The following is a 24,492-nucleotide window of genomic DNA, read 5'->3' on the forward strand; positions in this document are numbered from 1 at the left end:
AAAAAAGAAAATACGCTCAGGCAAGATCGAAGTAAAACATGAAATGTAAAGGACTGCATTGCTGAATGGAATTCTTGAAGGGTTTGACAGTCATAGTTAAGAAGAAGGCTGTGTCGCAGACAGTGGTGCTGGTGACCTGCAGGGTGAATAATCCAGAGTCGGCGTTCATACGTAGAATGGAGGAGCATGTACCCACATTAGTAGACCTTGCATTCAGGACAGCATAACACGGTCTCATAGGTGCCGTGTCATAATGATCTTTTCTGGTGCAGTGTAAGCAGAGCGCCTATTTTATGCGCCTGCACAGCATAAAGTGAATTATTTGAACCCAATATTTCTCTGAGTAGAGCTTTATTTTCAGACAGAGCCGCACAGAAGCAGAAGAGGCAAACCTTGCTCACTGTTTCCAAAGTGAACTACATGCCCCTGGATGCGAGCATCACAAATGCACAGCAGGCTAATGTTACACGCTGTGCTAGGTACTCAAATATCTGAAACCACTCCCTCAGCTTAACGCATTAACTGTTGACAATGTGGAAGGGAAAAGAAGATCTGCACCTGCTGTGGATATCACACTATCACCAGCACTATTAAGAAAAGCTAAAGAGGTCGAGCTTCTATTTTGAGTGCTCACTAAAAATATCGAGCTTCTATTTGGAGTGCTCACTAAAAATATGTAATAAAGCCTGCTACCGTTAAAAAAAAATAATAAATAGCTTTCTATGTGCAATGTAGCTACGTGATAATTGAAGTACGATGATTCAGTGCATTTTTGAGATGCAAATTAGTCCCCCATGCTTTGCATTGGAAGCAATCCACAGGAGGTGGAGTCATACACAAAACAGAAAGAATTATGAGGTGGGAGAGGAAATACTTTCTTGGGTGGAGCAAAATCTCAACCTATATCATTTTGAAAGCATTGAGAACAATAGGTACTAAAGTCAGTAGCACGGTCAAGTCGGTCCAAAAACGTGTTCGAAAATAAACTAGGCAAATCGAATGTTTCAAACCACCCGTTCAAGAAGCCACATGTCAGTCATGAAAAGGCTGGAATCATTGAGACCATTCAGTGGATTACACCATGAGCAGCAATCATGACAGCAACATGAACGGCAAAACAATCTGGACAAGTCTGCACCTGCACGGACATGAGGACGTTTAAAGGCCATCAGCCATGAGGGATAAAGGAGTGTCACAGAGTTCACTCAGAAGTGTAAGGCATTAAAATAGTCAACCCATCACAAACCCATCGCTTCTGGGTATGGCTAATCACTGAAACCGCTTATTTCCAACAAGGCCACTCTCACCGTGCTGCTGCCGCAGCTCAGAAGAAAACTCAACTGGCAGCATAGAGACTTATGCAAGAAAAGGCCTTACAGAAGAAAAAAAGCATGGGCAAAGTCAATAGGTCTCGCTTATGCATGAGGAATTGGCTTTGTCAATTAGTTTCAGCAATGTTGTACACCAGAATGGCAGTTCAGCATAGCTAAAAGTTAGTAGGGTACAGAGAGTGGAATGGAATATCGTAAGGTGGAGTAGAGTGGCGTGTTTTGGAGTGGTGGGGTGGGAGTAGTAGAGTGTCATGGAGTGGAAGGGAGTAGAGTTGAGTGGTGTAGAGTGGAGCACAATGTCAGTTACGTAGTGTCGTAAAGTGTTGAAGAGTAGAGTGGCATAGAGGGTGTTGTGTACAGCGGATCAGTGTTGTAGTGTACTGTGGTGTACAGCGGAGGAGACAGAGTGGAGTAGTGTGTCATAGAATAGAGTGGAGCAAAGTGGCATTGAGGGAGATGCGTAGAGCGTCAGGGAGTAGGGTCGTAGAAAGGCTTAGAGCAGAGTGCTGTAGATTGGAGTGGCAAAGTGGGGTAGAGTCAGTGAGTAAAGCAGAGTTTAAGGGAGTAGAGTATCAGAGTAGATTGTCGTGAAGTTGTGTAAAGTGTAGTGGTGCAGAATAGATTGGTGTAGAGTGCATTGGCGAAGAGTCCCCTTTCAGTAGAGTGCATGGACGTAGAGTGCAGTGACGTACAGTAGGGTAGAGTGTAGTGGTGTAGAGTAGAACGGTGTAGAGTAGATTGCAGTGGCAGGGTCGAGTGCTTCAGGAAGTAGTATCGTAGAGTACAGTGGTGCTGTGTAGAACAGAGTGGCGTAGCGTGCAGTGGAAGAGTGCAGTGGTATAAAGTAGAATTTTGTAGAGTGTAGTGGCAAAGTGCAGAGGTGCAAAGGAGGTGCAGTGGCACAGGGTGCACTGGTTTTGAGTAAAGTGGTGTAGAGTGCATTGTGTAGAGTGCAGTGGTTGAGAGTACAGTGGCATATCAGACTGCAGTGGTGTAGAGTAGAGGGCTGTAGAGTGCAGTGGCATAGAGTAGATTGTATTAGAGTGGAGTAGGGTGTAGTGGTGCAGGGTAGAGCGCAGTGGCGTAGAGTGGTGTAGAGAAGAGTGGCACAGAGTGCAGCGGCACAGAGTGGATTATTTCAGGGTAGAATAAACTGGTAAAGAGTGGAGTGGTGCATGGTAGAGTGGAGTTGGGCAAGGTAGTGGCGTAGAGGGCAGCGGTGCAGAATGAAGTGGTGCAGAGTGGAGTAGCCTAGACTGGACTGCTGTATAGTGCAGTGTGGTGTTGCACAGTAGATTACAGTGGCAGGAAGTGCATTTTTCATAGAGTACAGTAGAGTGGTGCGGAGTAGAATGCAGTGGCAAAGAGCAGGGCAGCACAGAGCTGAGTGGCAGAGAGTGCAGTGCTGCAGAGTAGAGAGTCGTAGAGTTCGGCGGTGTAAAGTAGAATGCAGTGGCATAGAGTGGTGCAGAGTAAAGTGACAGAGTGCAATGGTGTAGTGTTGTATAGTGTAGTGATGTACAGTGCAGTGGTGCAGAGTAGATTGGTATTGAGCACAGTGACGTAGAGTTTATTAGTTTTGAGTGACGTAGAGAACATTGGTGTAGAGTGCAGTGGCGTAGAGCAGTGCTGTAAAATTGAGTGGCATAGTGTGGAGTGGCATAGAGTAGATTTGCACACAGTGGAATAGAATGGCAGACTGCAGTGGCATAGAGTCGATTGTTTCAGAGTACAGTGATATAGAGTAGAGTGTCATAGAGTGCAGTGGTGAAGAGTAGATTAGAGTGGATTAGCTTAGAGTACAGTGGCATAGAGTGGCGGAGAGTTCAGTGGTGGAGAGAGCAGCGTTGCAGAGCAGAGTGACGTACAGTGAAGTGGTGAAGAGTGGTGTGGTGCAAGATGGAGTGGCATAAGAGTGGAGCGATGCAGAGTGGTGTGGAGTGCGTTAGCACAGAGTAAAGTAGTGTAGTGGGGGTACAGTGCAGTAGAGTGCAGTGTTGTAGAATGCAGTTATGCAGAGTAGAGTGTCGTAGAGTGCAGTGTCAGAGTGCAGAGTAGAATAGAGTGGCATAGAGTGCATTGACAGAGCACAATGGTGTAGTGACGTAGAGTGCAGTGGCGTAGAGTGCCGTGGAGTGGTGTAGAGTGGACTGGTATAGAGGGTGTTTCCTAGAGTGGAGTAGAGTGGTGTACAGCTGAGTAGATTGTCAGAGTTGAGTGGTATAGAGTAAAGTGAAGTGAAGTAGTGTGTCACAGAACAGAGTGGAGTAACATGCCATGGAGTGGCATAGAGGGGGTTGAGCGGAGTAGTGTGGTAGAATGGAGTGCCAAAGAGTGGAGTAGAGTTTAAGGGAGTAGAGCATCATAGAGTGGAGTATCGCGGAGTGGTGTGTCAGAGTAGAGTGGAGTAGAGAGGCCTAGAGTGAAGTTGCATAAAGTACAGTGGTGCAGATTAGATTGGTGCATAGTGAAGTGCGTAGAGTCCAGGGGCATAAAGTGCTGCAGGGTACAAAGCTGCAGAGATGCAGAGTGCAGTGGTGCCAAGTAGAACAGTGTTGTGTAGAGTGCAGTGGTGTCGAGTGACAGAATACAGTGGCATAGAGCAGTGTTATCGAGTACCGTGGCGTAAACTGCAGTGGAGCATAGTAGTTAGTGTAGGTGCAGTGGCACAGGGTGCACTGGTTTTGAGTAAAAGAGTGTAGAGTGCATTGGCGTAGAGGGCAGAGGTTCATACCTCAGAGCGTACACAGCAGTGGCGTAGAGTGGAGTGCCACAGAGTGCAGTGCCGTGGAGTAGATTGTTTCAGAGTAGAGTGGAGTGCTGTAGGGTAGAGCGCAGTGGCAAAGTAGAGTTGCTATCCTTGACTGAAGTGGCATGGGGTAGTGCAGAGTAGAGTAGCGTAGCGTAGAATGCAGTGAAAGAGTCCAGTGGCATGGAGTAGATTGTTTCAGCGTAGAGTGAAGTGGTTTAGAGTGATGCAGGGTAGAGTGGAGTGGTATAGAATAGTGTCGTAGAGTGCAGTGTTGAAAAGTGGAGTGATGTAGAGTGCAGTAGTGCACATTAGATCAGACTGGTGTGGAGTGCACCGCATAGAGTGGAGTAGAGCGGCATAGGGTGCTGCTGAGTAGAGTGCAGTGGCATAGAGTTAAGTGGCACAGAGTAGAGTGGCAGAGAGTGCAGTGGCTTAGAGCTAAGTGGTACAGAGTAGAGTGGCAGAGAGTGCAGTGGTACAGAGTGCAGTGCTGCAGAGTAGAGCGTTGTAGTGTGCAGTGGTATAGAGTGCAGTGGTATAGAGTGTAGTGGTATAGAGTGCAGTGGTATAGAGTGGTGCAGAGTAAAGTGACAGAGTGCAATTGTGTAGTATTGTATAGTGGCATTAAGTGCAGTGGTGCAGAGTACACTGGTAGTGAGTGCAGTGGTATGGAGTATTGGTTTTGAGTAAAGTGCTGTAAACATCATTGGTATAGAGTGCAGCACTATAAAATTAAGTGGCTTAGTGGAATAGAGTGGCGTAGACTGCAGTGGAATAGAGTAGATTATTTCTGAGTAGAGTGAAGTGGCATAGAGTGTTGTGCTTTAGAGTAGAGTGTCGTAGAGTGCAGTGGTGCAAGTAGATTAGAGTGGCTTAAAGTGGATGGGATAGAGAACAGTGGCGTGGAGTGATGCAGAGCAGAGTGGCGTACAGTTCAGTAGCGGAGACAGCAGTGTTGTAGAGTGACGTACAGCGAAGGGGCAGCAGTAAAGTGCTGTAGAGTGGTGTAGAGTGCATTCGCCTAGAGTGGTGCAGTGGGGTAGAGTGCAGTATAGTGGCATAGAGTTCAGTGGCAGAGTGGAGTCATGTAGAGTGACATAGAGTGAAGTGTTGTAGAGTGGTGTAGAGTAGTGTAGAGAGCAGTGACATAGTAGAATAGAGTGGCACAGAGTGCAGTGGCGTTGAGTGTAGTGGCATAAAGTGCAGTGGTGCAAAGTAGTTGGCACAGTGGCATAGGGTCATTGTTTTGAGTAGCGCAGAGTTCAGTGGCGTACAGTGGTGCACCGTAGAGTGCAGTGATGTACAATGCAGTGGTGTAGAGTGGTGCAGAGTGCAGTGGCATAGAGTGCAGTGGCATAGAGTGCAGTGGCGTAGAGTAGAGTGCATTGGCATAGAGTGCAGATGAGTGGTGCATAGTGCATTGGCGAAGAGAGCAGAAGAGTAGCGCAAAGCAGTAGGGTGCAGAGAGCAGTGGCAGAGAGTGCAGTGCAGAAGAGTAGAGTAGCGTAGACTGCATTGGTGTAGAATGTAGCGCCATACAGTAATACAGAGTAAAGTGATGTAGAGTGCAATGGTGTAGAGTACATTGGCGTAGAGTGGCATCGAGTGCAGTGGCAGGGTGTGGTGTGGCGCAGAGTGCAATACAGTGGAGTAGACTGCAGTGGCAGAGTAGGTTGTTTTAGAGTAGACTGAGGGGGCGTAGAGTACAGTGGTATAGAGTACAGCGCCGGAGAGTGCAGTGTTGCAAATTAGATTAGAGTGGCTTAGAGTGGATTGGCGTAGAGTGCAGAAGTATAGGACAGTGGCGTACAGTTGAGCTGTGCGGAGTAGAGTAGCATAGAGAGCAGTGGTGCAGAGTGGAGTGCAGTGGTGCAGAGTAGAATAGAATAGAGTGGTGTGTAGTGACGCTGAGTAGAATGGAGTGGCAGAGAGTGCAGTGGTGTAGAGTATATTGGTTTACTGATTTGCTGCAGAGCAGATTGGTGTAGAGTGCATTAGTATAAAGCACAGTGGCATAGAGTACAGTGTTGCAGAGTAGGGTGGCACAGAGTGGACTGGTACAGAGTAGTGTAGAGTGCAGTGGCGAAGAGGGCAGTAGTACATAGAGTAGTGTTGGGTAGAGTGCATTGGCATAGATTAGAGTGGTGCTGTGTAGGAGTGGTGTGGTGCAGGAAAGAATGCATTGACAGTGTGGAGTGGTGGAGTGTAGTGTGGAGTAGTGCAGAGTTGAGTGCAGTGGCGTGGTGTAGAGTGCAGTAGGGTAATGTGGAGTACGCATGGTATGTTAGTTTACTGCCATTACAGACAACACTTCAATTGAAATGAACATTACATTTGCACTCACATAGTTTTACTGAAACAAATATACAGCACACAAACGATAATGTGTAGAAATGTCACCACCAAATGGATTGATTTCATTTACATTTTATTGTATGCTATAAAAAAATAACATCTGTACAGCCTTTCTAAAACAGACCCCGCTGGCAGCATAATTGTCACATAAATCCTCTCACTTTGATGTTAGAGAACAAACAAACACCAAGCTCCCTGGAGGATACATCCTGGCATTTGACCTCTGTCTTTGAATGCACAGCAAATGAGTCAAGACAAAACCAAGATTTAAAGGCCTGTTTACAGAAAGTGAGTTTGTGGAAGAATACAGTAAACAAGGTTTGGGCAACAGTAGGAACAAACTCGAGCTGGACAGCATAAAGCAAATAAATCCAACAAATAGAAAGCAAGAAAATTTGAGTTACAAACCAGAAAAGCCAAATGGTAAGTAATGGGCGGAATGCAGTTCTAGGTTAACTTTCTTACGGTCCCCAAGATGACTTAAGAAAACCAGACAGCGCAGCTGTCTGATAGGCTTCGTCCTACAAAACGCCATGTACTGAGAAACAATGGCCTATGTGATCCACAGAAATCCTTGTGATTGTAAGCTGGTGTACTCTGGGGCCAGTTTTGTTTTAGGAGGCAATGACAAGGTTAAATTAAAACTTTTCTCTTCCCCTCTGCTTAGCCTTCTATCGCCTTGTTGTATGTTTTGGTGCCTACCTGTTTGGTTCCGTGCCCCTTGGTTATTTCTGCCGCTGGCAGCGCTGGGACGCCTCTTTGCTGAGGCAGCTGTGCGCTACATAAACTCAGATAACATAACATAACAAATATCTTATTTGTCAGCACTGCCCTTACAGGTAGAAAGAACATGCGTGATTCGACTCAAAAGGAGGCCATAATGATTCATTTTTCATCCTTTAATTTCCACATCTACCTCTATTGCTATACATTGCAGGTAATAATGGGCCACAAGCAACTGTCACCCCTGTTTCAATGAGCTCCACACTCACCAATCCACATTTCAAAATGAAGACTACCTGTTCTGTTTGGAATATTGCCCTGGGCAAACACCCTAGCTGACTGCATGTTAGGGCTCACCTGACCTGCTACTAGGAAGGAAAAAGAAGAGGCGCAGGAGAGAGGAACCTATTGGGAGGGTTGCAAGTGCCACCCTGCCCCAATGTACCAGTTTCTAGGAAGTCATTGATTAGACCTTCCAGGATTTGGTCCTTAAGCTGGCAATACAGGTATACCCAGACAGCTCCAGAAAAGCCCTTTTATGGTGTATCGATTTGGTATTTCCAAAGCATCTTGAGGCTGTTATCTGTGAGGAGAGCACCAAGTGGCTTCTGTGGATGATGAAGATAGCAGGTGACAGTATGGAATGCTTAGGGACTCCACAGGTGACGGGGAGTTTATGGGACCTAGAGGTGCCCATGTGAACAAACTGGTGTCAGTTGAAAAGGTACGAGGCGAAGCAATGAAGGACACAGTCAATGAATCCTACTTGAAACTCCTGGGTGCTTATGAGGGTGGGGTGATCAACAGTGTCAAAGACAACTGAGATGTACAACAATATTCTGAGGCAGGGGTCATCTTCACCTGTGGTCAGGGGGGCATGCTCTACAATGTGCAAGGTAGCAGCCTCCGTGCCTCAGCATGATCTAATACCACTCTAGTAGATGGTTATTATTAATGTGATCTTGGATTTCAATATAGACTGCTTTTTCAAAGATCTTGCTGATGAATGGAGGGTGAATAATAGGTCGGTAGTTAGCATGGTCATCAGGGTCTTCAGTGTTTCTGGCAAGATGCCTTGAGTGAGGGAGGCACAGACTACTGGGAGTGGGGAACAAGAGTATTCCCAGAGAGGTTTGATGAAGGAGAAAAGTAAGAATCTGCACAAGTGATGGAGGGAGCGAAGTAGGTCTGCAAGCGACAGCGCTTTGAAGGATGACCTTTGTGGGTTTCTACTGGAAGTTGTGGGCTTAAGAGATGAAGCAGTTCTAGTGTTACTGGTGTGGTGTTAGAGGTTCAGTACATTTGCAACAAAGAAGAATTTGAATTTGATGGCATTGGGCATTTCCATAAAGTGAGGAATAGGCAGTCCGGAAGGGGGTTAGGCAATTTTCAATTATCTTATTGGTTGAAACGTTAGTTTAAAAAGTGTATGCCAGCCCTAAATTAAGCACTGGTTAACTTTTTGAATGTCTGATAACGGATATCTTCATCACCCAACATCTTGATCTTGAGCGGGTGCGGCTTTGTCCTACCTGCAAACCCTACAACAAGGGCTGTCCAGTTCCTACACAGTGGCATAAAAGTGTAGTGAAACAAGGAAAGACTAAGGCAAATAGTGTGCTTCAAAGTAACGGATCAAATGGATGTAGATCACGTGCCAGGCCACTGCCTCACTCCTGGGCACAATTCACCACTGAACCCACAAATAAGCTACCATATGAACCACATCAGTGCAACCTTCTGCTTCTCCTCAGATTGAGGGTCATGTATGAAAACTCCCGCTGCCCAAAAATCTAGTTACTGGCCACCATGCAGGCAGAGGTGGTCATGTCCAAAATAGACAAAATCCTGGCTTCACTTGACCCACCCTCTGAAGTAGACAAACAGGCCACCTCTCTAAGCGCACAATGTTACTAGATCAATACCCAGTTGCTCCAAACCAATGTAGAAGCGGAATGTTTCATGCATGCCTTCAAGACAGTGCAACGCAGAACCCTAAAGCCACACCAGAATGTTGATTTTGCAGCCTACCAATTGTGAAGGAAAATTGAAATACCCTAACACCACAACCCAAGTGGCTGCAGCCCAGGGAGGAATATTGTGGGAGTCATCCTAACAGCTCCACCCTGGGTCCACATCTACATCAATCCTGATTCACAAACAGTGGAACAGCAGGAGTAAAAGGCAAATAACTGGATGACCACCAAAAAGAGCAACCCCATAACAATTTTACAGGTGGGTATCTGCGTGTTAGCAAAAGTCTACATCCAGGATAGGAAATTTTAGAAGCCATTTGAGACCAATCCATTGACAGTGACAGTAGTCAAGGGAACCCAGATTACAGCCACAAAGGCTATTCAAATTAATTGCAATTTGCCATATGTCTCTTCCCTGAGAATGACTAGCTATCATTGAGGCCACCAAATCAAGGGACCAGTTTGTTGTACTTCATCACCAACCATACAAAGGTATGAGTGAATATTCCAGCCAGGCCCAGAATTAGTCAGGTCTTCTGAGGATTCCACCAGCCATTATGTCTTGCACGGACATAAGGCACATGGTCAAGACTGATTTGCATACGGCTGGGTCCAAACTGGGGTGGCATGGTGAGCAAAAGAACAATGGATTTAACCCAGATCTATTGACTAGGGGTGAATGTTTGATTTAATCTACATTCCGTCCATCATCTGTGTGTCTTTTGTAGACCACTGTGCCAGGAGCAAGCAAGATGAGAACTGTAAAGCGGAAATGGGAGCCATGACACTCTGGGCACAACAGAAAGAGGTTGCGGAGCACGGATGGACATCCGATGGCTATAATTTGAGTGACTGCATAGGACCCAGACAGGGGAGGCACTCCTCTGCACTGGGAGTGCTGGTGAGGTTTCTTAAGAATAAGGGTAGGAGATAGAGCCTGTCAGGATTCACCCGTTCTCCCTTCCGCACAGGCAGGAGCGATGGATTGGATTTATATACGTCTCTCACTGACTATACTGAAACCTGACAGTGTAAATATAGGGATATGTTCACACCATGCACCTTCAAAGACGGCTTGTCTGCTGGTGCAGCACACGTGCATGCACTCACTGTCATGAAGGCTTTGCAACTGGGAGACTGTCAGTTTGCAAGCTGCAATAAACCAATTATTAAACTGCTCACCTAGCAAGTGTCTCACACGCTGTGCAATGGCCTCTCCTAGGCCAAGATAGAGGCAGAGCTATACATCCTGTGCTGTTGCACCCAATCTAGAACAATCAGGAGCAGCAGCATGGGGCACTGTCTCTGTACCCTGTTCTCCTTTCGTAATGTCCGTAATAGTTTTTGTTGGGATTGGAATAAATGTGATGATGTATGAGTGAGTAGTGTGCTTGTTGGTTGGTGTGTGAGAGACAGGGCCTTATTGTTTTGTATTGTGAAAATAATTGGGTTTCTTTTAATGTATTGTAAAGATCATGGTATTTCTCATTGTATTTTAAAATGATTGAATTATAATCAATGAACTTGATGTACACGGAAGAAATGTTCTAAAAAAAAAAAAAAAGAAATATTTTTGATATATCACAGAAAAAGAAAAAATAAATGAAATATATAAAATGAAAGTACTCAATTTGTTGTACCTGTGTCACTAAGAAGGTTAACTGATTAATTTGATGAGCCTTGCCATATAAGATAATACGATTTGACCACGGTGGAACTCTAGTATGTTTATCTTGCATTTGCCACATGATACATTACCTACACCAAGGCTAAATGATAAAACATTGCACACTTCATTGTACCTATTTAGTGGGTGCTCCAGATTAGCCACAGTCCAGTGATACCTACTCCATGAAGCATCACTTTACATAAATCCACTAATCATACACGGTTCTACATCCCACCCTGTTTAGTTTTCTTTTTTAAATATATCTTTATTGGCATTTTGTAATCATACATTTCACTCAAGTATGAACAAAGTTTCTTACACTTTTCCTCAGGACACAAAAAATGCAACATATGGCAACAATATTAATCAGGAATACAATTTGTAAGTGTCTGCCATTACATGAACACAAGGGCCCAACTCAGCGGCCAAAAATTCCCGCCCACTTAACTCAGTGGGTCATTAGGTTGTGTCAGCTTGTGTGTCCTACATGCAAAAACAACAGTTGATGGACAGAATGCAGAACAATGTCATACATTCACCCCAGTACAGAGTTCTAGGTCTAAATCCATCGTTTTTTTGCTCACTATGCCATTCCAGTTTGAACCTAGCCATATGCAAATCAGTCTGGACCCTGTGCCCCACGGAACCAGTCCTTTTTATAATACAAGGGGGACCCAACGGATAGCTAAGTACCATGGGTATAACTGAGTTATCAAGAACAGCGGTCCTTAGCTTATTTACGAATCAACATAATACAGTATAGGAACACAATGGAAAACTATACGAATTAAGATTTCCAAACCCAGCCGGGAAAGGAGTTTATTTTCTGGAGACAATGTCCAATCTTACAATATACACAAAATAGTTTGACACAAGCCTGTGCCGTACATAAAAAGGAAAAGAAGAATAGAGTTAGGGTGAAAGGGGTGTCTTTCAGGCAAAGGAAGAGAGCTAAGACAGGGTACTGTAAGCAGATCAAAAATTAATAACAGTATCGCCTGGAGTGAAGTATACACAATCACATTTACCAATATTATTAGTGTAACCACACTTATTAGTGTCGACGTTTCGATCCCTAAAGCTCAACTAGATAAGTGGGATCATCATCAGGACTTTTTGATAAAACATGCCTGAATGAAAAAGCCTATTTAGGAGAAAAAGAAGAAAACAGATTTTTTCAACGACTTAAGAGAATTTTGCACATATATACCGACTTTGTAACGATTTGTCAGTGCGTGACCAAGTGCATAGTGTTTGTGCCCTAATGGAGAACATAATAACAACAGTATTGACACAATTCTCGGAATCGCGGTGCCATGCGTGAGAGATTACGTCAAGGAACTGTGTCGTGAGGGTGCTTAGTCTACCAGAGAAGGGATTTCCATTGTGAGTGATGGTGCCAGGCTTAGTGACTACGGGTGGTGTAACTAACGGGTTCCCTAAGGGTTTCTACATAAGGAATGGTTTACTCATACCTCAGTATATCGAGGTGGAAGACCTCAAAAAGAGGAGGGGGGGATGGTCCTTCTCTTCAGGTTGCAGCGTAGGTACTACAAGGGGATCAGAATATATTCAAATTTAGGTTTGTAAATCTGAAGGGACACAAAGGCGGTGGACATAGGATGAAAGTAAACCTACCACGTAGATTTTACGTCAAGGAGGTCTTTACGGGGGTCCAGAAGAGAAATGCTTAATTTAATGAATGAGTTTCAGGGTCCGTTTGAAACTGCATAGAATGGCAGCTCTGGAAACAAAAAGTGAAAATAAAATAATGAGCTCAGTGGGGTGGCGAAAGCAGGGAACCCAACTACGGTGGTAAGAAAATGAAGGACCTACCTTACTCCGCTGTTAATGGGATCGGGGAGTAGCTTGGACAATGCAGGCATCAGTGGCCATGCATGAGGTTTACCAACAATGTGGCGTTACAGACGCTAAAACGACAAGGGGATCAACTGTCAGCGCATGGCTTAGTAACGTGCCATGGGACGAGCTGGGAAAATTATCAAGGATACAAACTTACCGGGTCTCGGTGGAGACGCGTCTCACCGGGGGCTGCTCAGACAATGCCGGATGCAGTACAGCGGCTACGGAGCGCGAGCGGACTGAATGCAATCTCGCCGGTCACGTGCCTGCTAATGCGAGCGTCATAGTTGATTGTAAAGGCGGGGGCCATTTTAGAGTGGATATTGGTAGGCGCTAACGCTATCAATGTGAGGGGGTGCACGCAATTAAGAACAATAGTGATAATAATGTGATAATAATAATAATAATGTGAATGCCACATTATTATCACTATTGTTCTTAATTGCGTGCACCCCCTCACATTGATAGCGTTAGCGCCTACCAATATCCACTCTAAAATGGCCCCCGCCTTTACAATCAACTATGACGCTCGCATTAGCAGGCACGTGACCGGCGAGATTGCATTCAGTCCGCTCGCGCTCCGTAGCCGCTGTACTGCATCCGGCATTGTCTGAGCAGCCCCCGGTGAGACGCGTCTCCACCGAGACCCGGTAAGTTTGTATCCTTGATAATTTTCCCAGCTCGTCCCATGGCACGTTACTAAGCCATGCGCTGACAGTTGATCCCCTTGTCGTTTTAGCGTCTGTAACGCCACATTGTTGGTAAACCTCATGCATGGCCACTGATGCCTGCATTGTCCAAGCTACTCCCCGATCCCATTAACAGCGGAGTAAGGTAGGTCCTTCATTTTCTTACCACCGTAGTTGGGTTCCCTGCTTTCGCCACCCCACTGAGCTCATTATTTTATTTTCACTTTTTGTTTCCAGAGCTGCCATTCTATGCAGTTTCAAACGGACCCTGAAACTCATTCATTAAATTAAGCATTTCTCTTCTGGACCCCCGTAAAGACCTCCTTGACGTAAAATCTACGTGGTAGGTTTACTTTCATCCTATGTCCACCGCCTTTGTGTCCCTTCAGATTTACAAACCTAAATCTGAATATATTCTGATCCCCTTGTAGTACCTACGCTGCAACCTGAAGAGAAGGACCATCCCCCCCTCCTCTTTTTGAGGTCTTCCACCTCGATATACTGAGGTATGAGTAAACCATTCCTTATGTAGAAACCCTTAGGGAACCCGTTAGTTACACCACCCGTAGTCACTAAGCCTGGCACCATCACTCACAATGGAAATCCCTTCTCCGGTAGACTAAGCACCCTCACGACACAGTTCCTTGACGTAATCTCTCACGCATGGCACCGCGATTCCGAGAATTGTGTCAATACTGTTGTTATTATGTTCTCCATTAGGGCACAAACACTATGCACTTGGTCACGCACTGACAAATCGTTACAAAGTCGGTATATATGTGCAAAATTCTCTTAAGTCGTTGAAAAAATCTGTTTTCTTCTTTTTCTCCTAAACAGGCTTTTTCATTCAGGCATGTTTTATCAAAAAGTCCTGATGATGATCCCACTTATCTAGTTGAGCTTTAGGGATCGAAACGTCGACACTAATAAGTGTGGTTACACTAATAATATTGGTAAATGTGATTGTGTATACTTCACTCCAGGCGATACTGTTATTAATTTTTGATCTGCTTACAGTACCCTGTCTTAGCTCTCTTCCTTTGCCTGAAAGACACCCCTTTCACCCTAACTCTATTCTTCTTTTCCTTTTTATGTACGGCACAGGCTTGTGTCAAACTATTTTGTGTATATTGTAAGATTGGACATTGTCTCCAGAAAATAAACTCCTTTCCCGGCTGGGTTTGGAAATCTTAATTCGTATAGTTTTCCATTGTGTTCCTATACTGTATTATGTTGATTCGTAAATAAGCTAAGGACCGCTGTTCTTGATAAACCACGGAACCAGTCCAGCCCGAACTGCCAAGCCAGGTCCTCCCTGGACTGGCTGATGAGGGTTATGAACCTGAAACCGGTCCCAGGATGCTTGTTTCCGGTCCAGGGAAGACATGGCTTGGAAGTTCGGGCTGGACTGTTCCCATGAGGCACAGTGTCAGACTGATTTGCATATGGCCATGTCTGAACTGGGGTGGTCAAGTGAGCTAAAGAATGATGATGGATTAAACAGAGATCAGTTGACTGGGGGTGGGTGTTTGATTTGCTCAAAAGCTCAGTCCATCATCCCCTTTGGTATTGCCTTTGGTATCGCGGGTGTGTGTCCCACATGGCCGGTGCCCTCAGTAAGTGGCATGCCCCCTTCGGTCTGGGGTTGTTGCGATCCGATAGGATATAATGTATTGCCATCATATGGTCCAGTTTGCAACAGCATAACAGGTTCACAACTACATAAACGGAAAAAAAACTCAACTAGTGCAGGCTAGGGGGACCTCAGTGCCTATGTGAGTGGCAATTCAAGAGCGGTGAGGACCATGGAGTATTTGCAGGTCGGGACGAACCCGAACCTCAGTCGTGGCAGATGTAGTTGTGTATTTCGGAGGGTGAAGGGGGGTTGACTGGGGAAATGTGTAATGTAGCGCTCTAGTGTATGCAAGTCGCGTGGTGACGCGACGTGCCGGCCGCCATTTTGACAGCTGTGCGCGCATCCTGAGTCAGAGGCGCAAATGTCGGAAAGCGGAGCACATCGGCTCTGCGCTCTCTAAGATAATTACGAGATTAAATCAGCGTACCTCCCCATACCTGTGTCCTGTCTTTATTGGGTTCACCTGCACCTTCACATTGGCGACGAGAGCGGGATCATGAACAAAGGAACACCAATAGAAAAAGAAGCACAAAAGAGAGAGACAATCAGGACAGAGGAGGCAGGTTAGCTGAACCAGGCACCTGAGACGACCAGCTAAGTGTCAACCTGCAAGTAAGCAACCACACGCTGACAAGCTATCATTAGAGAGCGCGGCAGAGCCCATAGCCCCACTGGCACCAAACGAGCACTGGGGGGAGAAAAAAAAAAGTGCAAGCTGAAGACAAGGGCACCCAAGATAACCTACGACCCCACAACCAAGGGCATCAGCGCTGGCTACCTCAGGAAAGAGCGAAGGGGCAGACACAGAGAGCCCCCCATCTACAAACCATGAAACAGGAGGGAAACAGTGCGCCAGGCAGTCCCAGAAGCCTCAGCGGAACGCCACCCACAGAAAGGCGCGAAAAGATGTGCGCACAAGCGGCGTATGCAACAGCCCCAGTGCAATTCTTACCTAAACCAGGGGAACCTCTCATGAAGTGGGAAGATTGGAGAGACTATATTGACAACTTCATAGAAGTGCTCGAAGACGAAAATGATGAAAAGTTCACCAGCAAGAGGAAGAAGCGGATTGTGTTACATAATCTAGGCCCGGAGGGGCTCAGAATCTACAAGAATCTAGTACCCAAACAACGAGGGAGCAGAGATGACGACGTGTATGCCCATGCCATAGATGACTTAAATGAACACTATAAGCCGGCAGTCTGTGTATCGATAGACAGATTCAACTTCCTGCAAAGGAAGCAACGACCAGGGGAATCAGTGGAAGAGTACATGGCGGCACTAAGAAAACTGGCGGCCACGTGCAAATAGGACACATTCCAAGATGAATTCATCAAGGATCAAATTGTGATGCACACCACGAGCACAGCCGTACAGGACAAGCTGTGGGCCAGCGGCGACGCCACGCTGAAAGAGATGATGGCGATAGTCAAGAGGGCATAATTGGCACGCAGGTGCGTGGAGGCGGCGAAGAGAGAGACGGGGTCAAGTCCCATGGTGAACAGGGTAGAAGACGAGGAGCCCCGCAAGGACTATAGAAATAAAGGATCCTCATCGAAGGGACCTAACAAGTGGCAAGGCAACCCAGGTCCTCCAGGGAAACAGACAGGGAACAATAAGAAGGCCTGTTAGAGATGCGGAAGCTGGGTCCACGAAGCACATGACAGGAAGTGTCCAGCATTTCGCGCCAAATGTATGTACTGTGGAATCGTAGGCCACTATGAGAAAGTGTGCCGCAGGAAATCCTCCAGGAGCATGGTGAAGTACATCGACCAAGAACGAGAGGACCGGGAAGAAGAAGACGTGGAGGAGTACGATGACACCGTACTCTGCATCTACGACCAAGTGTTGAGCGTAGACAACAAAAGATTGACAAAGCCGGTACTGGACATGACGATCGGAGGAGTGCCGATAAGTATAGTGGCAGATACTGGCTCGCCCTACACCATAGTCCAGAGAGCGGTGTGGAACGAAAGATTCAAGCCACACTTGGGCCCGGACCTGGAGAAATTGGACATCCGACCAGTCACGTATAATGGAGATCGCATACCCATGGTCGGATTCAGGCCTTTAAGGTTTGAGTTCAGAGGATGCACTGCCAACTGCAAACTGTATATATCGGAAAGAGGACCATCTGTGCTGGGATGGCTAGACCAGGGCGACCTGGGCATCAAACTGGATCCAGGAGGGAAAGAGCAGATACTGCTCACAGAACCTGAAGTTTGGCCAGACCTGGACAAGTGGAAGAGAGAGTACCCCAAAGTATTCGGAGGCACGGTGGGAAAGCTAGAAAAATTCTCACACAAAATAGTTCTTAAAGGAAGAAGCCATAACGGTGTCTCATAAGGTGAGAAATGTACCCCTGGCAGTGAGAGAGGCGGTGCAAGATGAACTGCAAGAATTGGAAAGAAAGGGGGATCATCGAACCGATCAGGTGCGCTGAGTGGCTGGTGCCATTGGTGGTGGTCCTGAAACCCAGCGGGAAGGTCAGGCTATGCGTAGACCTGCGCGAATTGAATAAAAACATTGTGGTGGAGAAGTTCCCCTTGCCAAGGATCGAAGAGATGTTGGCCAAGACGAGAGGAGTCAAGTGGTACTCTACCATAGATTTGACCTCAGCATATCACCAAATTGCATTGCACCCAGAGAGCAAGAAGTTAACATCATTCATTACCCCCTTCGGGTGCTACCAGTTTATCGCATGCCGTTTGGACGTGCATCTGCGGCAGCTGTGTTTTAGAAACGTATGCATCAACTATTTAAAAAAATGGATGGCATCCAGTACTTCCAGGACGACATCCTGGTGATGGGGCGAGACAAGCTAGACCACGATGCAAAACTAAACAAAGTACTGAAGGTCTTGGAAGATAAAGGACTCACGGCGGAGTGGGCAAAGTGCCGTTTGGGCATGGAATCAGTGACCTACCTAGGGCACGAAATCGGAGTGCGAGGAATCACACCTAAAACCGAGAACGTAAGGGCGATTTGTGAAGCACCACCACCCGCTAGCATGGAGGATGTCAGGTCATTCTTAGGAATGGCAGAATACTACAGTAAATTTGTGCAGCATTTCGCAACAGAGACGCATCACATGAGAAAGCTGACAAGAGAGAGTTCGGTGTTTTGCTGGAGGGAGGAAGCTCAAAGAGAATTAGAGGACATCAAGAAAGATTTAGTAGGAGCCATACCCCTGCAAGGATATGACCCCCAGGGTAGGACAGTGCTCACAACAGACGCCAGCGAGAAGGGATTGGGCGCGGTGTTGATGCAGGACCGAGGGCAAGGAGTGATGGAAACCCTCAGTTTTGCGTCCCGCACACTGAGCGACACAGAAAAGAAATACAGTGTCATTGAAAAGGAGATGCTGGCAGTTGTATGGGCAATGACAAGGTTCAGACAATTCCTGTGGGGCACACGGTTCCAGTTAAAGACGGACCACAAACCTCTGGTGAAGGTACTAACGTCCAGCGGACATGCAAGCGCCACTCCCAGGATTTCGAAGATGACACTGAAACTACTGGAATTTAGATACGATGTAGAATACATCCCAGGCAGTCGGAACAGAGTGGCGGACTACTTAAGCAGGGCAGCGGCCATGGAGCCTGGAGAAGGAGATCAGTCAGGTGGAGAAGAAATGGTAGCCCTAATGGAGGACCAGGAAAGAGTTATCAGTAATCAGGAATGGAGAGAAGCCAACAGTGAAGACCAGACCATGCAGGAGGTGAAAACATACATTATAAAGGGCTGGCCAGATAAAAGACAAACCAATGAGAACCTAAAACCGTACTACGTGATCAGGGAAGAGCTGTCAATGGACGATCAAGGAGTGTTTGTTTACAGGGTAGAGAAAGTCATACCCCCAGCAGGCATAATTCAAATGTATTGACAATACTCCACGAGGTCATTTAGGGATAGGGAAGATGAAATTGAGAACCAAGCAAAATTACTGGTGGCCAGGCATGGACCTACGGGCTGAGCGGCACGTCAGGGATTGCTTACAGTGCCAAGGAGCAGACAAGACACTCAAACCCCTACGACCAGCGCTGGGAAAATTCGACCCTCCACAGAATCCGTGGGAGGAACTGTCCATAGACATCTTGGGCCCGATCTTGGATGGACAAGGCATCCAAAAGTATGTGTGCGTCCTCATTGACAGATATTCGAAATGGCCCGAAATGAAGGTGGAGGAGATGATGGACACAGAGACGAACTTAAGGTTTTTGACCGACACGTTTGTGAGGGAAGGCATTCCCAAATCCATCTTGAGTGATAACGGCCCCCAGTGTACCTCAGACAAGTGGATCAGCTTTATGGAAAGAAATGGCATCCTCTCCAAACACACTTCAATCTACCACCCCGCCGGAAATTGACTGGTAGAACGTTTCAACAGAGTAGTGATGGGGTCAGTGCAAGCAGCGATATCAAGCAACAAGGACTGGGAGAAGGAAATATGGCATATGGTGTGGGCGTTTAGAATCCCCCCACAGGAACAGGATATAGCCCCTTTCAAATATTGAGGGGCCGTGACCCTTCACAAAGGACAACAGAGTATGGAAAGAGAAAACCATAACGAGTAAATGGTCCCCTGCAGTGGTCCAAGCCAACTTGGAAAAAACACAGGCACTATATGCCAAATACTACAACAACCGCAGGAACGTTAAGGATACTGGGTTAGAAGAAGGCGAGTGGGTGCGAGTCAAGTTAGCAACGCTGCAAAGGAAGGCGGACAGCAAGTACAGCAAACCACTGCAGGTCAAGGAGGTGTATGACAGAGTGGCCTTGTTGAGCGACGGAAATGTATGGTCTCAGGACCGCATGGCGAGATGCAACAAGGTACTACGGTGGATCGGATCTAGAAGGCGTGGAGGAACCCAACGCAGAGCAGGAACAAGTTGATGAGGAATCGGACGTGAGGAGAAGAGAACGTGGCGAGGAGCAAGGTGACCATAGCAGCCAGGGAATGGTGAAGGAAATGAACATAAGGAGATCAGGGGAAAGCGCGGCCGCGCTGAGCAATGAAGGGGGCGGTGCAGAGACTCACGAGAGGGAGACCGCACCTACCCCGGTAAGACTGACCCGGAGGGGAAGAACTGCGGTGAGACCAGCCAGGTTTCAAGACTTTGACATGACTGTAAGTTAAAAGTTTCATTGTTTGGAAAAAATGCAGATATGTAATGTAGCGCTCTAGTGTATGCACGTCGCGTGGTGACGCGGCGTGCCGGCGGCCATTTTGACGGCTGCGCGCGGATCCCGAGTCAGAGGCGCGAATGACGGAGAGCGGAGCACATCGGCTCGGCGCTCTCTAAGATAATTACCAGATTAAATCAGCGTACCTCCCCATACCTGTGTCCTGTCTTTATTGGGTACACCTGCACCTTCACAAAATGGAGAGGGCAATAAGGTACTCAATTTTGACTCATACGTCTCCTCGGCCTTCTCTGGCAGAGTCCAATCTGTTTATAGTAGGATAATTCCTGCCCCTGGCTACACACAACTGTTTGTTTACACCAACGTACAACAACGAGAGAGAAAAATATAGCGGCGGGCTGCTTACAGCACCCCGTTCTCATTTGTTTGTATTTGCCTAAACGATGTATTTTTAATGCAGGCCATCTGAATCACCAATCAAGGTGAAGTAGTGTGGCTCACTGGTTAGAGGCGGCAGACCCGAGAGCAGAGGACGGCCCGGGACCAGGGTTCGATTCCCGGCGCGGCAGGTTTCTGGACCAGGGTCAGCGGACTCGATAATTCTCTCGCCTCGGTGCCCACTCTGATCAGCGATCACACTCGGCAACTCTGGGCATTAGCTTGCCTCATCTTCCCGAACGGCCCCACCAGACCGCCGGGGATGCCTGGTCTCACCCTGGAGATACCCATTAAGGGACCATCTCTCAGGGAAGCCAGGAAGGGTTTCGCAGCTGTCGAAGCGCCTTGGGACCCTACGGGTAAGTAGTGCGCTATATAAATGCCTATACATACATACATACAAATCTATCTGTGTGGATTCTTTACATCATTCAGTACCCTTGATTCACAAGAACACCGCGTCTCCCCGATTTAAAACACGCATTAGGAGTATTTCCGATAGTGATTTAGAAACCCTCTGACTGGTAGTTTCCGGTACTGCGGTCTTTTACAGCAGGGTCATTTCTAGTGAGGTCCAAGGTTATTGCTATCTTTCAAGGGGAGGCGTCACGCAGGACGGGGCGGAATGGCAGGCCCTCCTCCTCGCGGGGAGGAGTTAAGGGAGGGGACACGCAAGGCATTCCCTGTAGCCCTTTGCATGCACTATTTTTAGTCGGTGACATTCAGAGAGAGATGCAGCCTGCCCCGTCTCCTCATGGCGTGCCGCGAGACGCAGCGCTGCCAGGGGGGCTCGGGGCAATAATGGGGGCCAGGAGCCAGCGCCTTGATAACCAGGGAATGCGGCTGCCGGGGACCGCTCATGATAGCTCCAGGATAGCCCTGTGGGCTGCAGCTATTCGGGTGCAATTCTGCAGCGCGAACTGCCTGAGCACAGGGGCTATCGACTCCCTGTATAAGGAACCAGTGAAACGGGGCAGCAGCGCCACCGGACACATAGTTCAAAGCACCGGGTCTTTACAATTAGATATGCATTTGTAATGAATGTAGAAGCAAAGGGTGGAGGCGCTCACCTGGTGCGCCCTCTTCGTGCAACCCACCAACGCACTCCTTGCCGCACTTATGCACGCCAGATGGCACCCTGCCTCCCAGCGAATCTGAGCCCTCCCTGCCCTCACTTACCTTCCTCTTCACCCGCCTAGAACTCATGCAAGGCAGTCAGACACGGCTTCGTTTTTCGGGGGAGGGGGGTGGGGGGGCAGGATACATTTACAGCTGTACAGAACCCCGTGCGTCACGAGCTTTAAATGACATGCTGTGATTTATAAAAGTATTTTTTTCAACGGGTGCAAAGCATTTCAGCAGTCTGTTAAATGCAGGTACACTAGTGTGACCCTTCCAAGTTTGCAGCTTGGCCCACTGGAATTATGCAATTGTGCAGCCGCGGCAATTTTTGATTTTTCGTCTTTCATGACGTCACTTCCTGTTGTGACGTCACCCCCCCCCAATTCTTATTTTAGGACTTGTGCCCTGTACTTGTGGTTATATTTAGGTGTTAAACTGGTACTAATGAGGTGAAACCAATGCTCATCCAGTGTTTCCAGGTTTAAAAATAACGAAATAATTATCTAATACTATTACAAACTGTGGCGCATTATATAGAGTATAATTTGACTTTTCTTGCCGCATAATTAACTCAACCTTGCTACATAATCTGGCCCTCTCCTGCAGCATAATTCCTAGGGCGCCAGGTTGATTACACAAGCCAAGTGCTGCTTATGGATATTGCGGCTCTCTAGTGCGTTGTGCTTTTTGACATGACTATTATACTTTCTACAATGGCGCTGCAGGGGTGCTTTTTGCGTGTAACATATAGATGATTTCCTCCTATCATCTGAATTTACACTTCTTTGAATTAGCCAGTTTCCTTCCTTTTTGGGAATGTCATGCTATAAAACAACTGTAGGTAGTTTATACCTTTAATTACAACTTTTATTGTATTTTGAGAATTAAGGTTCCTGATATATGCTTTACTTTGCTTGTAGACTTTGAGTGTTGGTTTCCTGAGGGGCACTACATCTAGATACTGATCATGAGACGATATGCAGACCGATTTTGTCTAACCGTAGTACGTACTTTTTAAGATAACTGACTAGATTATGCTGTCCAAGGTCAGTATGACTCTTTACATTACAGTGTTAAGTTTGCGTATCCATTACTTCAGGAATGTGGAGTGGAGTGGCTCGGGTTTACAACAGTGGATACACATTTGAAACTCAAGTATTCTTACAGATGGTTTTAGTGTGGCAATGCTTTGGCAAAGTCTACATCACATAAATTGCGTTTCTACTTCCCTGATGGGTGTTTCTCATGTACTTTTCGATACACATAGTAGTTTAACCGTTCTACATGGGTGATACTTGTAGGTTGGTGTACGGACACATCTCGGCGAATACTCACGCCATTACGTATTTATAAGGTTGACGCTTTGGAGACACCTTATTTCTTTTTGGCCAAGACTGGGCTATTTCTCATGACCATTCTTCTTCCTTTCCTTTTCTTTTTTTTATCTTCCTCCTCACTTTTGTTTCTCTTTTTTTCCATTTCCTACTCTGTTTCTGCACTCATTATTCCTCTTATTACTCTCGAAGCCTCTGTACAACGTATCTGACATTCAGCTAAATTTATTTTTGCTATAGGCGGATTATGTGAAACATCAACACCTCGAGCGACGCCTTCTCCACTGCCGAACACCTGTGCTTCCAGGTCCAGACCAGCCCCAACTCCACACTCATCGGCACCTCACCTACAGACCCCCTGCCCAAGCGCCCCCTAGGCCTCCACCATCACCGACCTAATCGCACCCCACACCATTGTCTCCATGGACTGCATACTCGGAGACCTGAACTTCCACTTTGACAACCCTAGCGACCACAACTCCCCCATCCTCCTTAACAACCTCGCCAACATTGGACTGAAACAACTCGTCACCACGCCCACCCACAAGGCAGGACACCCCCTCGACCCCATCTTCGCAAGGAGAAACGGAACCCACCTCAGCCACACCACGCAACCCCCATGGACTGACCAGCACTGCGTACGCCTCATCGTCAACAAACCCACGAGGCCCAATCCTGCTCCGCGCCCTGTGCGAAGTAACTGGAGCAGAGTCACTGAGGAGCAGCTCAACTCCACCCTCAACCACAACCTCCCCCACCCCACCCCCCAACCAACGCCGACCTCGCAGCCAGGGGACTTCACACTTGGATCTCCAGCTGCGCAGACAAGCTCACCCCGCTACGCAACTCCAACAGACAGCGCCACAGGAAAGACACCTGGTTCACCACCGACCTCCAAGAAGCCAGAAGCACCTGCAGACTCCGAGAAGAACTGGCGAAACAACAAAACGCCCAAAAACCACACCACCTACAAAGAAGCCATGACAGAATACCACCATCACATCAGAACCACCTAAAGAACCTTTATCCACAACAAAGAGCTGATGAAAGCTTCTGTTCCATGGTCCATGACAAAAGCTTCTGTTCCATGAGCAAGAGACCGCGTTCCAACTGACCGAAGATGCTCTGTCAAGCAACACCACACTCTGGTACTTTGATCCATGGCAGCTCACAAAAGTTGTGGTTGGTGCTGGACCCAAAGCTGTTCTTTTCCAAAGGTCCACGGATGAAGATGAGTGGGCCCCGGTGGCATTTGAGAGTAGATCCCTGACAGAGACTGAGCCAAGGTACTCCCAAATAGAAAAAGAAGCAATAGCGGTACATTGGGGGTGCCAGCATTTCCTTTTGTACGTCTACGGAAAACCGTTCCTGATCACCACCGACCATAAGCCTTTAGTTCATCGGTGTACTGGCACAGCATCCAAACCACCTCCTCGCATCAAGAAATGGATGCTAC

The 24,492-nt window shown here is 47.1% G+C and overlaps 1 protein-coding gene across 2 annotated transcripts in view; it reads right to left on the reverse strand.

Moving 5' to 3' along the window:
- The window catches only part of UGP2 (UDP-glucose pyrophosphorylase 2), a 534,584-nt gene that overhangs the window by 460,198 nt on the left and 49,894 nt on the right, over positions 1–24,492 (reverse strand). The window contains exon 1 of one of the 2 annotated variants that reach the window (XM_086927620.1): positions 21,651–21,743. The exons of the other annotated variant lie outside the window; for it this stretch is intronic. The gene's annotated coding sequence lies outside the window, so the exon portion shown is untranslated. Of the gene's footprint in view, positions 1–21,650; positions 21,744–24,492 lie in introns of those variants that run through there. 2 annotated transcript variants of the gene reach the window in all.

The sequence above is a fragment of the Lissotriton vulgaris genome, chromosome 6 (assembly GCF_964263255.1).
Source record: "Lissotriton vulgaris chromosome 6, aLisVul1.2, whole genome shotgun sequence".
Classification (NCBI taxonomy): Eukaryota; Metazoa; Chordata; class Amphibia; order Caudata; family Salamandridae; genus Lissotriton; species Lissotriton vulgaris.